The sequence below is a fragment of the Oncorhynchus kisutch genome, linkage group LG2, assembly GCF_002021735.2.
Source record: "Oncorhynchus kisutch isolate 150728-3 linkage group LG2, Okis_V2, whole genome shotgun sequence".
NCBI classification, from domain to species: Eukaryota; Metazoa; Chordata; class Actinopteri; order Salmoniformes; family Salmonidae; genus Oncorhynchus; species Oncorhynchus kisutch.
Genome location: NC_034175.2, coordinates 51,504,243 through 51,521,312, shown reverse-complemented (window position 1 = coordinate 51,521,312; position 17,070 = coordinate 51,504,243). Strand labels below are relative to the sequence as shown.

Sequence of the window (17,070 nt, the reverse complement as noted above, 5' to 3'; positions counted from 1 at the left end):
GGGTGGGCTATTTACCAATAGACTATGTACAGCTGCAGCGATCGGTTAGCTGCTCAGATAGCTGATGTTTGAAGTTGGTGAGGGAGATAAAAGTCTCCAACTTCAGCGATTTTTGCAATTCGTTCCAGTCACAGGCAGCAGAGTACTGGAACGAAAGGCGGCCAAATGAGGTGTTGGCTTTAGGGATGATCAGTGAGATACACCTGCTGGAGCGCGTGCTACGGATGGGTGTTGCCATCGTGACCAGTGAGCTGAGATAAGGCGGAGCTTTACCTAGCATGGACTTGTAGATGACCTGGAGCCAGTGGGTCTGGCGACGAATATGTAGCGAGGGCCAGCCGACTAGAGCATACAAGTCGCAGTGGTGGGTGGTATAAGGTGCTTTAGTGACAAAACGGATGGCACTGTGATAAACTGCATCCAGTTTGCTGAGTAGAGTGTTGGAAGCCATTTTGTAGATGACATCGCCAAAGTCGAGGATCGGTAGGATAGTCAGTTTTACTAGGGTAAGCTTGGCGGCGTGAGTGAAGGAGGCTTTGTTGCGGAATAGAAAGCCGACTCTTGATTTGATTTTCGATTGGAGATGTTTGATATGAGTCTGGAAGGAGAGTTTGCAGTCTAGCCAGACACCTAGGTACTTATAGACGTCCACATATTCTAGGTCGGAACCATCCAGGGTGGTGATGCTAGTCGGGCATGCGGGTGCAGTGATGGGGGGAAAAATGTATAGCTACATATTGGGATATTATGTTTGATTATATATCGTATCGTATAATTTTGACAATATTGCAGTCTTATTTTTGCGTTCGTTGGCTGTACCTGAACCAAAACTCCAGTATTTTTCCTTCATAGCCTGTTCTCCATCTTCTTTTTCAATAGGAAGCCAATTGGTTTCAGCAATACTTATAGAATCGTGAGAATCACAATAAACATTGTATCGGCACCTAAGTATCATGATAAAATCATACCGTGAGGTCCCTGGCAATTCCCAGCCCAAGGGGGTGGGGGAGAGAGAGAGAAATCGAGCGAGAGATACTTCTAGATGTATTTGATAGTGTAAAAAAAGCCGAACTGAACTGAATTAGCCGTAAGTGAGTAACATCATTAGAGTTTGATTATTAGTTCAGGAAAACACACACACTGATGTTCACACATCCAACTCTAGTCACTGTATCATGCAATTCAACTACTGGGCTTCAAAGCTGAATGACAACATTACACAACATTTTCCACCATGACAAAACTGCACAAATACAAGACCAACCAGGACAGTCGAAATCACACATCTCATGTCAAACTACACATCTCTTGCCAAACTACACATCTCATGTCAAACTACAGACAACTCTGAAGAACTGAAAGGATCACACAACTATTTCCACAGAAATAGAAGTCAGAAAATATCACAGAAGCACATTCTTACCTAGTTCTAAACTTGCTTCCAGCCTCTAGAATATATTCTTATGTCTTCCATTCCAAAGGACCCTATCCCATCCTCGACACACGCATCTTTGCATCCTCAGTCATCATAGCTACCTGGGAGAGACAGAGCCTAAAAGCAGCACAGTCACCGACGGCACACGTTACTTCTTTTAGAAGCCAGTTTCCATTTGTGACAACCCCCTCGGTAGGTAGCGGGGAGGGTGGAGAATGGAGTAGCAAAAGCCTGAGGTTTGACAAGCCAAGTGCCTAGAACGTAGAACGTGAGGCAGCAGCAGCATCAGAGGAGCTGACACACACACGCACACACACACACACACACACACACACGAGCTGCAGCCCAGAAGCTTCTTTCATCTATCTTTAAAACCATGGTGGTGCTGCTCACTTCACTTCCTGCTTATCACAACAATATCCTGATCTGACACACATTGCAGCTGTGTGTGTTTGGACAGGTGTCATTTGTTATACCCTGATGAAGACAGCTTGGCTGTCGAAACGTTGGTAATTACATTTTTGCATCTGAGCGGCTCTCTTTTATTTTCAAGTTTTCTACTCCGCTAGCCAGCACCTCGCCTAAATAGGTGTGCGTTTCTTTCTCTTCTGGACAGGTGTCGGAGTCATTTTTATCCAGTATGTCATGTGGGACATCACTGTCAGTGGATACCAGTGCCCCAATGAGTTGACTATAGTGTATTAATTACTTTTCGTGTGTGCGTGTCTGTTTCTCTGTGTGTTTGTCTGTGTGTTTGTCTGTGTGTATCAGTATCCCATTGAGCATTAACCACTGAGCACTCTTACACAGTCTATAATTATGTGATAATAACATGCCAGTTAGTTGTGACACCACCTCCAGCCGTTCCTATCCAGGGAGAAAGGAAACACACACACACACACACACACACACACACACACACACACACACACACTGACTCATCTAGGTGATGTGTGCTGGGTCTGTCTGTCTCAAATCATCTCCCTGCCCTGGAGGACAACCAAGAAGGAGAAAACCACTTTGGCAGAAATAAAGGCCCAGGGACTGTCTCTCTCTGTGTGTGTGTGTGTGTGTGTGTGTGTGTGTGTGTGTGTGTGTGTGTGTGTGTGTGTGTGTGTGTGTGTGTGTGTGTGTGTGTGTGTGTGTGTGTGTGTGTGTGTGTGTGTGTGTGTGTGTGTGTGCGTGCGTGCGTGTCTGAGTCGGAAAATGCCTGTCTTTGTATGTGCTGTTGTACTAGCGTGTGTGTGTGTGGGTGTGTGTGTGTGTGTGTGTGTGTGTGTGTGTGTGTGTGTGTGTGTGTGTGTTTGTGTGCTCGCACATGTGCATGTGTATACTCTGCGGGTGGTAAGTGTCTGTCTGTCTAAACATCATGGACCACGATGATGGCCCAGCAGGTGTTTTTAGGCTAATCCTCCATACTGTGTGAGTACTGTGTGAGTGACAGGGAGCACCAGCAAACCCAGCTGGAGAGCAGGGAATGGCCGTCCCTCACTCTGGGACACCATGGAATGGTGCCACTGGTGAAGTGTGGACTGATGTGAAGTGTGGTGATGTGTTCAGTGTTCCCTTCACTGACTTCTCAGTACCAAACTTGGGTGGGATCCGTGGTGGTGTGTGTGCAAGCCAAGCCCTGTACAGTATACAACAGCCTGTGTCATTAGGTGGCATTGAGCCTGAAAACACCGACAAAACCTGGCCAGTTGGAGATTTGAAGGCTCAGCCTCAGTCACTCTGCACTAAGACGAAGTGACTATTCACTAGACAATATCCACACACAGGAAAATGTCTTGGTTCTTCCACCACCATGCTATTCTCAACGACTGTGTCATGTGTCACTGCTGCCATAATAACATTGACCTCTGACAACAAAGTTATGGTCAAGACAAGAGTTAGAACGTAGGACGGCTATGTGGATGGTTAAAAGGTAGAGAGGTAGCTGGACTATGAGACAGGTTTAAACTGTTAGACATGCATTTGTTAATTCTGCAAAATCTCTTATCCAGATTGTCCTACGGTCAGTGAATGCAATATATTGGGCATTGGATAACAGTACAAATACAGGTATCATCTAGGCCAGGGGAGTATCAGCGGGTTTCTGGGTTTTCCTTTCACCTAAGACCTAGACAAGCAGGTGACGGGAGTTCTTTACTAATTAGTGACCTTAATTCATCAATTAAGTACAAGGGTGAAGCGAAAATCCGCAGACACTTGGCCCTCCGTGGAACGTGTTTGACACGTGATCTAGGCCTATCCACTGGTGTGTCAGCTATACCATATAGGGTCTTTTCATGTTGTGCTTTACAATAAGCCGAGACAGACGTACGGTGAAGTTGCCATTATACAGGTGCAGTAACATTACGAGGTCACCGGAGCATCAGTAACAGCAGTGTCCTTCAGTAAATTAGGCTAGTAATATACCCAGGCCAGGACTGAAGATTAAAAAAAGGCCAGAACAAGGATCACTGGAGATGCAATGTTGCGGCCCTTTGCTCCACTAGGAATTAACTCACTCAGACCAGGTTCCCTGTGATGACTGACCTGATCTGCTGGTATGTGGCAGACTGGCAGTCAGTCAGACAAGCTCTGATTTAGAGAGCATGTCTGGTCAAGTGGGAACACTCCTGGCAGTAAGCACATTATTAGATGCTCGATATAGTCCTGAGTTCAATCCCTACTTCCACATGTTCTGCTTCCTCCTGATCTGTCTCCTGCCTCTATTTCCATGCTGCCTGAATAATGCTCTAATACTACAAAAGCAGGGTGGAATACCACTCTTCTTAAAAACACATGAATTTACATTTTAGCAGACACTCTAATCCAGAGCAAATTACAGTAGCAATTAGGGTTAAGTGCATTGCTCAAGGGCACATTGACAGACTTTTCACCTAGTCGTCTCTGGGATCCGAACCAGCAACCTTTTGGTTACAACACTGTTAACCGCTAGGCTACCTGCCTTAGTTTAGAGAGCAAAACAGAGTGGCCATGTTGGCATTAGATTCTACAACCTGTCTGTCTTGCGGGCTGGGGGAAGGACTCCAGCGGGTGACTATTAATCCCAGAGATTGCATCTGATCTGGTCATGTAGCAATCCGATAGGCTGGAGATGCTTATCGCCAATATCTTATGTAACACATCCATTCATTCACATGACCCTTCAATGGAATACTGGTCTCACCAAGGGAATCAATCTCCAGATAATTTCACTAAAACCACATACACTTAATAGTTACTGATGGAATCTAATAATTTAAACACATTATAAACTGGGTGGTTCGAGCCCTGAATGCTGATTGGCTGACAGCCGTGGTATATTACGGGTACGACAAAACATTTATATTTACTGCTCTATGTCACACCCTGATCTGTTTCATCTGTCTTTGTGATTGTCTCCACACCCCTCCAGGTGTCACCCATCTTCCCCATTATCCCCGGTGTATTTATACCTGTGTTCTCTGATTGTCTGTTGTTCAGTTTGTCAAGCCAACAAGCGTTTTTGTCTCAGCTCCTGCTTTCCCCAGTCTCTCTTTTCTCGTCCTCCTGGTTTTTGACCCTTGCCTGTCCTGACCCTGTACCCACCCGCCTGCCCCTGAGCCTGTCTGCCATCCTGTACCTTTGCCCCACCTCTGGATTACCGACCTCTGCCTAACCTGACCCTGCCTGCGGTCCTGTACCTTTGCCCCTGTTGCTGTAATAAACATTGTTACTTCGACAAGTTCTGCATCTGGGTCTTACCTTGATACTCTAATTACGTTGGTAACGAGTTTATAATAAAAATAAGGCACCTCAGGGCTTTGTGGTATATGGCCAATATACCACGGCTAAGGGCTGTTTCCAGGCACTCCGCGTTGGGTCGTGTATATGAACAGCCCTTGGCCGTGGTATATTGGCTATATGCCACACCTCCTCGGCTCTTACTGCTTAATTTTAGGCCTCGCATAGCTGAACTTACACCAATGAAATGGTGAGCTTGATGTAGGTCTGTATATGAAATAACACTAATTGCCCTTGGAAAGGACTGAAATTACACAGGTTTATGGCTGCTTCCTCTGGCCACTCTGTTTGTAATACAAGCACACAGGACACAACACCTTCACAGACAATAATTACACTGAGTATAATGGCAAACTGTATGTAGCTCTGGATAAGAGTGTCTGCTAAATGACTAACATGTAAACAGGAGAGGCTGAATAAAAAGTCAAACACAGGAGGCTGATATAGGTACAGGCAGGGTGATAAGATGCTGGGATCCTGATGAAGTGGAGTACCTGTCCATCTCCTGTCAGCCCTAGAGCAGAGGAGAGGGTGGAGGAAAGGGTAGACAGAGAGAGGGAAGTTGAAAGTAGAGGAGGGGAGGAGAAGAGGTGGATGGGGAGAGAGAGGAGGGAAGGCAAGGGAAGGCAAGGGAATGAGAGGAGAGAGAGTGGAGGGGAGAGGAGAGGAGGGAGGGGAAAAGTGGGAGGGAGGAGAGGTTAGAGAGAGAAGTGGTGGGAAGGGGTGAGTGGATACTGACAAGCCATCCTTACTGTAGGTGCAGACAGATGAACTCTTTAAAGTAGGAGGAGACAGAATACTCAACCAGACGAGAGAGAGAGAGCCTGAACGAGAGCAAGATGCCAGGAGACAAAAAAGAAGGCATAACCTCCATTTCCCCACCTCTCTCCCCTTTCATCAGTCAGAGAAATGTGGGTTAATAAGAATCATCCCGGGCTCAGCAGTCATCAACTCCTACTACAACTCTCTACAGAGTCTCTCCACAGAGCACCACCTGGGTATAGACGACTAGCATAGTAGCGTTCTGGCAACATCAAAGGTCTAACGTGGAAGTCTGGAGTTAATTAGGCAACATGTCCCTGGGATGTGTGTGAACTACAAGGCCATGGGGAGGAGAGGCTGTGTAGAGGGGGTGTAGTTTAGACTCAGAACACAGAGAATACACTCTTCGTTCTTAGAAAAAAAAGGTTCCAAAAGGGTTCTTTGGCTGTCCCCATAGGAGAACCCTTTCTGGTTCCAGGTAGAACCCTTTTTGGTACCAGGTAGAACCCTTTTAGGTTCCATGTAGAACCCTCCGTAGAAAGGGTTCTACATGGAACCAAAAGTTTTTTTTTAACCTGAAACCAAATAGGGTTCTTCAAAGGATTCTCCTATGGGGGACAGCCAAAAACCCTTTTAGGTTCTAGATAGCACCTTTTCTTCTAAGAGTCTACTGTGTTACCCCTTTCTCATTATTTGTTTATTTGTTTATTTAACCTTTATTTAACCTTTATTTAACTAGGCAAGTCAGTTAAGAACAAATTCTTATTTACAATGACAGCCTACCAAAAGGCAAAAACCTCCTGTGGGGACGGGGGCCTGGTATTAAAAAAATTAAATACAATATAAATATAGGACAAAACACACATCACAACAAGAGGGAGACAACACTACATAAAGAGACAGCTAAGACAACTGTTGAGCTGAGTCAAGCCAAGTCAAGTGCTGTGCTTGTCTGGTTACGAATCCACCCCAGTTGCTTGAACCATCCTGGAAAGGACAATGTGAAAGAAAAATATCTGAGCGAGAACAGCACTGTACGGGTCAGTGTGAAAAGGTTATCTGTTTAGTAGTGCACAGGCCTGTTCGGGAGAATGTAACGTTACAGAACGATCACATACAACTGTATTGTGCAGAACAGACATGATTGTATGATTGATAGAATACATGTCATCTCTATTCTTTAATTCTATCTGCATTGTGCCGAATGTTTCACATCACTGATTACAGCTCAGGTGAAGGCTGGGCATGTCTCTGTTCTGTTCCTGGACGGTGGGTGAGTGGGCGGAGGTCATTCATTACCTTCCACTGAATATTTCACCAGTCTGAGTTGTTAACTGGCTCTATGAATAATACAGACAGGGAATGAGGTGATATGTAGGTTACCTTCCAAATTGCACCCTTTTTCTTATATAGTACACTATTCTGGACAAGGGCCCATAGGGCTCTGGTCAAAAGTAGTGCACTATATAGGGAATAGGCTGCAACTGCCATTTGGACACTCATAGATAGCACAGACACGGCCACCTTTCTTCTTTTGTATGATTTTTTCCATGAGCACAGAGGAGCCAAATGCAGCTTCGCTTCACTCTATTTATTCAAAGAGACAATGAATAGAGAGAGAGAGACTGTTCAAAGGAACACATCCAACCAATCCATGCAAATCATGTCCAGGGAAGGCTATCATAAAAGACTATAAAGATAAGAAGCTGGGATGATGGTTTAAATGAAGGGATGATGAGCAAAGTCAAATATGTCCCAAACTATTTGAGCAATAACTATGTGCTTGTTCTGTGGACCTCTTCATATATTTGCTTGTTGTAACGCACATAGGATGTTTCAATTTGATTGAGTGGAAAATGGCAGGCCTAATGTATTGGTATGCTCTTCAGCGACTGATGGACACATCTTTCTCAGTAACAGTGTTAGGAACCACACACACCTTTCACCTGCTGTTTGTTCGCCGTTCATTCGGCGCGGTGTGTTTAGGTGCCACCCGCCGGGTTAGGTGTCTGACCGCGGACGTTTTCGGCCATTCCTACATGTAGAATTGGATTGCAAATTGCGTTTGGCACTCTGTTCAGAGGTGCTTACTATTCTCGGCCAGCAAACGCTACCGGTGTGTCCGTGCCTTTAGGGTACAAGATGGTATAGCTTTGCATTGGTACAATTTACCCCTGGCTGGTTTAGCAATAGTAGTATACTGTACCTGTCAATAGGGGGCTGGTGCCAATGTGAAAGTCAAAGAGACAGATGGACAATGTAGATACCAACCAGAATCAATATGTTTTCCATGTCAACATAGTTCATCGTTATGGTTAATTGAAGGTTCAGAAGCCATATGCTGCTATGGGTCATTCTACAGAAGTGTTGCAAATTGGGGTCTGGGAAGAAAATTCTAATTTGTATCCTATTTCTCCAAAACTTTCAGTACACATGTCTTCCAACATATGCTGGGTAGACATACAGTTGAAGTTGGAAGTTTACATACACTTAGGTTGGAGTCATTAAAACTTGTTTTTCAACCACTCCACACATTTCTTGTTAACAAACTATAGTTTTGGCAAGTCGGTTAGGACATCTACTTTGTGCATGACACAAGTAATTTTTCCAACAATTGTTTAGTATATACTCGTTTTAGTATAGACTGTAGATGGGTATAACTTGTTTTAGTATAGACTGTAGATGGGTATAACTCGTTTTAGTATAGACTGTAGATGGGTATAACTCGTTTTAGTATAGACTGTAGATGGGTATAACTCGTTTTAGTATGGACTGTGGATGGGTATAACTCGTTTTAGTATAGACTGTAGATGGGTATAACTCGTTTTAGTATAGACTGTAGATGGGTATAACTCGTTTTAGTATAGACTGTAGATGGGTATAACTCGTTTTAGTATAGACTGTAGATGGGTATAACTCGTTTTAGTATAGACTGTAGATGGGTATAACTCGTTTTAGTATAGACTGTAGATGGGTATAACTCGTTTTAGTATAGACTGTAGATGGGTATAACTCGTTTTAGTATAGACTGTAGATGGGTATGACTCATTTTAGTATAGATATTGCCATCAAGTAGAGTAAACTTGAGTACAGTATAGTATAGTAGAGTACAGTAGTATACAGTACAGAGCGCCGTACAGTACAGTATAGCACATTATAGATGTCTATGTTTTGGCCAACTAGATGTCAATGCTTGGGATCTTGGAGGGTTGGAGCCCCCTTGATGGCTATGCATCTCAATACTAGAAAATAGTAAATAAATATCCTACTTTTGGAGACTTAACAGTTTAAAAAATATATACATATATACATATATATATATATATATATATATATATATATATGTATTTGTGGTACTGCAATTTGCACCACTTCTGTAGAATCACCACATAAAGTAATCACCCAATGATCACAAATGCACTAGAGGTGAGGGTATGATGTAAATAGCAGCCAACCCAATAACAGTGTCTGTGTCCCAAATGGCACCCTATTATGTACATAGTGCACTATTTGGAACACATACAGTGTAATAGAGCCAATCAGAGGAGTGGGTATCTGTCACTCCATTCCGGCTCTGGTATTGACTCATGGAGGGTTATAGATCCATCATGGATCTGTCACTACCACCAGTTTCTTTGGACACAGCCCAAAATAAAGCAGACTCCCAGGGTTGGAAATAGGGGGAACACAGGGAATCTGAGTTCCTAGTTTTTATGGTGAATTGAAGGGCTTTACATTGGTGAGTTCCCAGAGTTACTTTTTTCCATTTGCAGACTGCTCTCCCCTCTTACGCAATCAAACAGTCCAGACCTTAATGACATGGTACTGTACTGTACAGTAGACTAATAATTGCTAACCACATGTGACAGTGCATAAGCTGATGAATACAGTACAGTAGGCCTGGAGAGAGGCAGGCAGACAGCCCTTAGTGAGATGAAGATGCTACTGTATTGTTAGTAATATATTAATTCCTATCCACATGTGCATGATTTGATCTGATCAATAAAGTACAGTAGGCCTGGAGAGAGCGTGGCTGCTGTACAGTATATCATGTAACATAACCCGATAGTGAGCTGGTTTCCCCATCAGGTCTCTGAATGAAAACGAAGCAGCATTCTAATTCTCTTTTAGACTTATGAATCAATGTTGTCCATGCAGACAGCAGTCCTCTCTCTCTTCCATCCCTGAAGGCTGTTCTTCTTCTCCTTCGAACATAATATGAAACCCTGGGCTCTGTCCGCTGCACACCTGGGTTCAAATACTATTTGACAGCATTTCAAAAGATTCACCTTTGTTTTATTGTGCTTGTCTGGCAAAAATGGAAACAATAGAATTGTCACAAAATGATAAACCTGGCCTGTCAGGCATTCCAGACGGGCTAAACCAATCGCTCAAAGTATTGGAACGATTTCGGATAGTGTTCACTTTTTGGACCCAGGTCTGTTCAGCTGCATGGACAACATGAGGCAAAGATGGTGGTCGCGCTCCCGTCCCCACTTTTGGGATTTCTGTGACAAAGAGCTGCACTATTTTTAAAATGAAGCAAGCTATGCTAGCTCAGTGTTTGTGGCGCTCTGTCAATTAGGCATTTCATTCCTAGTTTATACACAAGAGTATCACAAGAGGTTTCTCTCAATTCAATGGCTCGTTGTATAAACACAGGACCTGATTGTTGATAACTACCTCAAATCAAATATCTTTCCTGTCTCATTTAAATAATCAGCCCTACAGAAAGGTTTAATGCAATGGATACAAAACAACGTGGGTTCCGACAGCAGACCCCTGTAAAAAAAAAAAATTTAGAGGTCTAATTACAACTACTTTAAATCTAATTGTAGGCTACACACAGTGGCTCCCAAGTCCAGTCCTCGAGTACCCCCAACAGGAACCGGTGTTTGGAATTCATTTGAGCCAGTTTGCTACAGGAGGAAAATAATCCTGCAACTACAGGACATGTGAATTATTATGTGAATTATAATGTATGGACATTTTTGTAGGGGTTGATACATTTTTCATAAGTGAAAATCAAGTCTGAAATTTCAAAGTGGAAATCACAAACTTCAGAGGCCTTTTTAAACCTAAAATACAATGGATTGCAGGATAGTTCTCCTGCAACAGGGTGATCAAATACGATCCTACATCTGTATGTTTCTTGTTGTTGATAAACTACTTGAAAACAAAGATGTATGTTTGCTGTCTCATTTAAATACACCTTATGCCTTATAGAAATGTACAATGCAATGGAAACAAAACATAGTTGTTTTCCAGGCTGATGGAAACAAAACAACCTGATCTGATCCAGTAGAGTACAGTATTTGGGTTCAGGTAGAGGTCTCTGTAAGCCCAGGCAGTGTAGTCTAGTAGTGAGGATTCCTAGCTCGGCTGTCGCCTTTACAGTGTTTCCTATTTTTGTTGTTGTTACTGCTGCAGGGGGTAATGACATCAACACCGCCACCACCGCGGCAACGGTAACAATAACAAAAACAATCTAGGGACCTCTGTGAGATGAGTGTGACCTCATTCCTACACGATACATCTCCTGAGAGAGAGAGAGAGAGAGAGAGAGAGAGTAGGAGAGAGAGGCTGGGGTAGAGTGATAGAGAGAGAGAGGTAGAGAGGTAGAGGGGAAGGGGGAAACATAAAAGCTTTGGGGAAAGAATATGTGTTGAGGAAACAGAAAAGGAGGAGGAGGAGCAGGAGAGCGAAATGGGAAATGAGATAAGAGGGAAAGCGAGAGGTAGAGAGAGAGATACTAACAAATAATGATGGCGCATGACTTAGAGACGGTAGGTAGCATGGGAGAGGAAGCATGAAAGAGAGAAAAGGAGAGAGCGATAGAGGGAGAGAGAGAGGGCAGAGAGAGATCGAGAAAAAGAGACAGGGTGAACAGAGAGTGAAATGGAGAGAGCAAGACAGAGAGACAAAGCAAGAGTGTGAGAGAGAGAGAGATTGAGAGAGACAGGAGAGAGAATGAGGGAGCAAGAGATAAAGAGAGAGAATGAGAGAGTTAATCCCAGGAGTGTTGTCGATAAACAAAGAGAGGGTAATAAGGGAGAATTTACTCAGGAACAGATGGCAGAATGACTCATTCATATCACTGACAGGGGAATGGAGAGAGAGGGTGGAGAAAGGAGAGAAAGATGGAGAAAGATCGGGGCAGTGAGGGAGAAGGAGAGGAGGGAGAAGGGGGACCTAAAGTAGCTCCTGTCTAGAGTGATTGATATCAGTCATGTCTTCCATCACATCACCACCCTGTATCTGACTGCTCTGTCCTTGACTCACACAAGAAAAAAGTACGAATAGAAAATTCTACCCATGTTAGTGTGCTTATTAATAAACCTCCTGTTTCAAAGGCTCTCTTCTCAGAGAAATCATTCTGTGAAAGTGGGACGGAACACCAAAGAATATAATGAGAACTTTTACAATAGAAAATGATTAGACATCCCATCGTAATAAAAAATGCATACTAAATACGACTTCAAACCAATACATTCATTCAAAACATTCAATCAGGCAACCACATGCTCTCGTGGTTTTGTCTTTTTAAAGAACAGATCAATGGGGCCCTTTCACCCTGCTGCCTGAGAATGTCATGTCGGTAGTAGCTTTTCCCCATGAGGAGCTGATCAAAGTATTGGCATACACCTAAAGAGGATCGCTCCCCCAGAGCCCTTCATTCATTGCTCTGGGGTCTGGTGTCAGAACAGGGATCACACAGCTAACTGTGACAACCAACACAGAGAGAGGAGAGGAAAGGGGGGAGAGGAGAGATCAAAGCGGGGGAGTGGTGGGCTCCCTGGGTCTCCTAGTCTCCCTAAGCCAAGGCCAGGCTAGTAATGGGCTTACATGCGGGAGGAGGGGAGAGAAGGAGGGGATGAGGAGAGGTCAGGGGAGGTGATTTGGGATAAAAGGGGAGGAGAGTCATTGATCAGCTGTCATCTGTTTGCCGAGGAGCTAAACACCATCTCTCTCTCTCTCTCTCTCTCTCTCTCTCTCTCTCTCGAAAGGTTGCTGGATCGAATCCCCAAGCTGGCAAGTTAAAAATCTGTCATTCTGCCCCTGAGCAAGGCAGTTAACCCACTGTTCCCTGGGCACCGAAGACGTGGATGTCGATTATGGCAGCCCCCCTGCACCTTTCTCTTTCTGATTCAGGGTTAAATGCAGAAGACACATTTCAGTTGAAGGCATTCAGATGTACAACTGAATGGGTATCCCCACCCCCGTCTCTTTTAAGCCTTTCAAACCAAGACATTTTTCTGTTTTTCTGCATTTTGTTACATTACAGCCTTATTCTAAAATGTATTAAATAAAAATATTTCCTCATTAATCTAAACACAATACCCCATATTGACAAAGCGAAAAACTGGTTTTTAGACATTTTTACAAATATAGAAAAAGGTACATAAGTATTCAGACACTTTGCTATGAGACTCGAAATTGAGCTCAGGTGCATCCTGTTTCCGTTAATCATCTTTGAGATGTTTCTACAACTTGATTGGAGTCCACCTGTAGTAAAATCAATTGATTGGACATGATTGGGAAAGGCACACAACTGTCTATATACAGTGTTTTGGTTTCGGTTCCACAGTTGACAGTGTAAAACCAAGCCATGAGGTGGAAGGAATTATCCGTAGAGATAGGATTGTGTTGAGGCACAGATCTGGGGAAGTGTACTAAAACATTTCTGCAGCATCGAAGGTCCCCAAGAACACACTGGCCTACATCATTCTTAAATGGAAGAAATTTTGAAACACCAAGACTTCCTGGAGCTGGCCGCCCGGGCCAAACTGAGCAATCAGGGGGATAAGGGCCTTGGTCAGGGAGGTGACCAAGAACCCGATGGTCACTCTGACAGAGCTCCAGAGTTCCTCTGTGGAGATCGTAGAATTTTCCAGAAGGACAACGATCTCTGCAGCACTCCACCAATCAGGCCTTTATTGTAGAGTGGCCAGACCGCAAAAGTTATTTTTATATGCACTATGTCATCACGCACAGCCTTTTATCCGCAACAAGTCCATTTGATGGAAGGAAACACATGAGTGGGGAAATATGCATATTGTTTTTATGCTGACTTTTGAATAGTCACATGAAAATCTGTTGCCAATTGGATGGAAACTGAGCTAGTGATCCGAACATTTTGCCAGAATGTTATTTAGTTTAACAAGTGGATTATTTTGCTCTTCACTCAGTCGTTTAGTATCCTAGGCCTCCTCCCAACCAACCTGTGACTTTACTTAATCAATCAATGTGATTTTGTTTAACTGAATCTCTGTCTGTATAGGCTATTTGGTTAATGGGTTTCTGGCTGGGCAAATAAGTGGAAGGGTGGTATAGCTCATCTATTAATTTGCTCATCTATCAATGATCAGAAACATTTAGCATGCAATACTGTAGCCTAAATCAAGTGAAGGCCTATTATTATTGCACGTATAGGCAACTGCAAAAGCCCGCGGAGGTTGTGAAACATGAACACGAGACGGTGAAGAAAGGCCTGCTCGTAATGCAAGACCAACCCCAGCTCCCTAACAAAGCAGAGTGAAGGAAGGAAAAATATGAAATGTGGATTCAAAGCATGGGCTTTTTTTATATGACAGTGGTTCCACCTGTTGCCATGACGCAAGTTGTGTGAGAAAAATATTATTTGTATTATATTCTGTATATTTCATTATATTCTTAGCCTACTATTAAATAGCCTGTATGTGTGTTGACTGTGATCCTATGTGTCTTGTATGTTTAATGAACAAAGTAAGTATTGATTTCATGTGCATGGCGCTGCCATTTAGCATATAGGCTGCACAGACCAGTAACACAATCACATTCAAAATATGCAATTCTATTCTTTGGAAAATATATTTTATTTGATTTATAATGTTTCTTAGGACCTGCCTAAAATAAATGAATAATGGATTTCTTTGTGATGGTGTATTTAGATTTTTGGAAATTGTTATTTAACTAGGCAGGTCAGTTAAGAACAAATTCTTATTTACAACGACGGCTGCCAATCGCCCTATGGGACTCCCAATCACGGCCGGATGCGATACAGCCTGAATTCAAACCAGGGACTGTAGTGAACGCCTCTTACACTGAGATGCAGTGCCACTTGGGAGACCAATGGATTATTCAATGGATGAATCTACTCCCAATCCTAAACGTGCCAGCATGTGCACGGGAGATATAAAAGACTTACACTAGCAAGAATGTGGTAAATTGAATTGTATGAATTGGGCTCTAAAAAACACTGGCAGATTATTTTTTATTTTTTTACAGGCAACATACTGTAAAGTCTGTCTGTAAAGGGTATAACTCTCTCTCTCTCCTCTCTCTCTTTCAGTCCCTTTCTTTCTCTCTCACTCATGCTGGTGTGATGAACACATAGCTGTCTATCACTCCTCACAGCTCTACAATCACTATCATTCAGACAGACCCAGCACAGCAGAGCACAGTGGGGATATGGAGCTGCTGTCATATCTGGGTTGCAGGGAGACAGACAGTCACACTATGTGCCAGTTCAGAGCCACATAAAGTCCTACACAACCTGCTGTACTGTTTAGGAATGAAATTTGGCAGCCTGAACTGTCTACTACTATTTTAATTCAACTGAGCCAAAAATAGCAGTACAGTATTTTTACCTGGGAGCTGTGACAACTTCTCATCCTGGAAGCATGTTCAGCATTAGTGTGTCTGATTTCTTCAATTGTAGCTAACGCCAGAGGGGTTTTCCATTATAATTGAATAAAAACATAATATGCCAAATGAAAAATCAACCTTTTTAGCAGGTAGCACGAGTGCCATTTTTGCTTTTACAGTGAGTGTAGTGAGTGGGGGAGCCATATTCTGTGAATGACCCTAGGATATCCTCTAGTTAGTAGTCTTGACTGGTGGCAATCAAAATGATTACCCCCCATCTGAACCTGGTTGGTCCCGAACCATTTACACAACCTACATTTTCTTCGCTCTGACTGAAACTGTACAAACCTAGAAATATTTTCTAATTTCCTGGGAGTTGACTCTCCCCTCTATTTTTTACCCTCACTCCCCATCTCATCTTCTCCATCTATCTCTACCTCTCTCCTACTTTCTCTCTATCTCTACCGCTCTCTCGCTCCCCTCTCTTTCTCTCTCTCTCTCTCTCTCTCTTGCTCCCAGTCTCTCTCCTCTCTCCTGCTCTCTATCTCTCTTTCAGCAGATGAAATATTCAGGGGAGCCGGCATGCTGTGCTGTTTCCACCCACATGGCTGGTAGCTGACACCTAACGCTTCTAACTGCTGCTGCTCTGCTACCTCTCCTCTCCTCTCCTCTCCTCTCCTCTCCTCTCCTCTCCTCTCCTCTCCTCTCCTCTCCTCTCCTCTCCTCTCCTCTCCTCTCCTCTCCTCTCCTCTCCTCTCCTCTCCTCTCCTCTCCTCTCCCCTCCCCTCCCCTCCCCTCCTCTCCTCTCCTCTCCTACCCTCTCCCCTCATCTCCTCTCCTACCCTCTCCTCTCATCTCCTCTCCTACCCTCTCCTCTCCTCTCCTCTCCTCTCCTCTCCTCTCCTCTCCTCTCCTCTCCTCTCCTCTCCTCTCCTCTCCTCTCCTCTCCTCTCCTCTCCTCTCCTCTCCTCTCCTCTCCTCTCCTCTCCTCTCCTCTCCTCTCATCTCCTCTGGCTGCTCCCTACTCCCTGGCCGTCCTGGTGCGACTGAGGTCAGAAGACAGAGCCAGTCAATTTCTGCATCCCAAATGGCACCCTATTCCCCTATGTAGTGCACTACTTTTGACCAGCGCCCATAGACACAACATTGTCTCTGCTGCAGGCTGCAGCCCAGACCAGATGAGACCATGATACGATCCAGTGCACAGGAACACACCATCGATCCTCCCATCGAGCTTGCCCAATTCATCTGGTGGGAGGCCGGGTGACTAATCCCAATCCATGTGGGCCAGACAGAAATGGAGCGAGATGAGAGATTACATACAGTATAATGGAATAACAGACCAGCCCTCCAGTGTTATGACCATAAACATAGAATTACTAGAATGGAAAATGCCCCTCAGACCACAGGAATTTGACTCCTGGGTACACTGAACGACTGGTAATTCTATTGCTATGTCTATGGTTATGACCCTG

General features: G+C 43.9%; 1 protein-coding gene across 2 annotated transcripts in view; it reads right to left on the bottom strand.

Annotated features, from left to right (window-relative positions):
* Positions 1-17,070, bottom strand: part of LOC109868082 (uncharacterized) — a 68,690-nt gene that overhangs the window by 29,268 nt on the left and 22,352 nt on the right. The window lies entirely within an intron of this gene.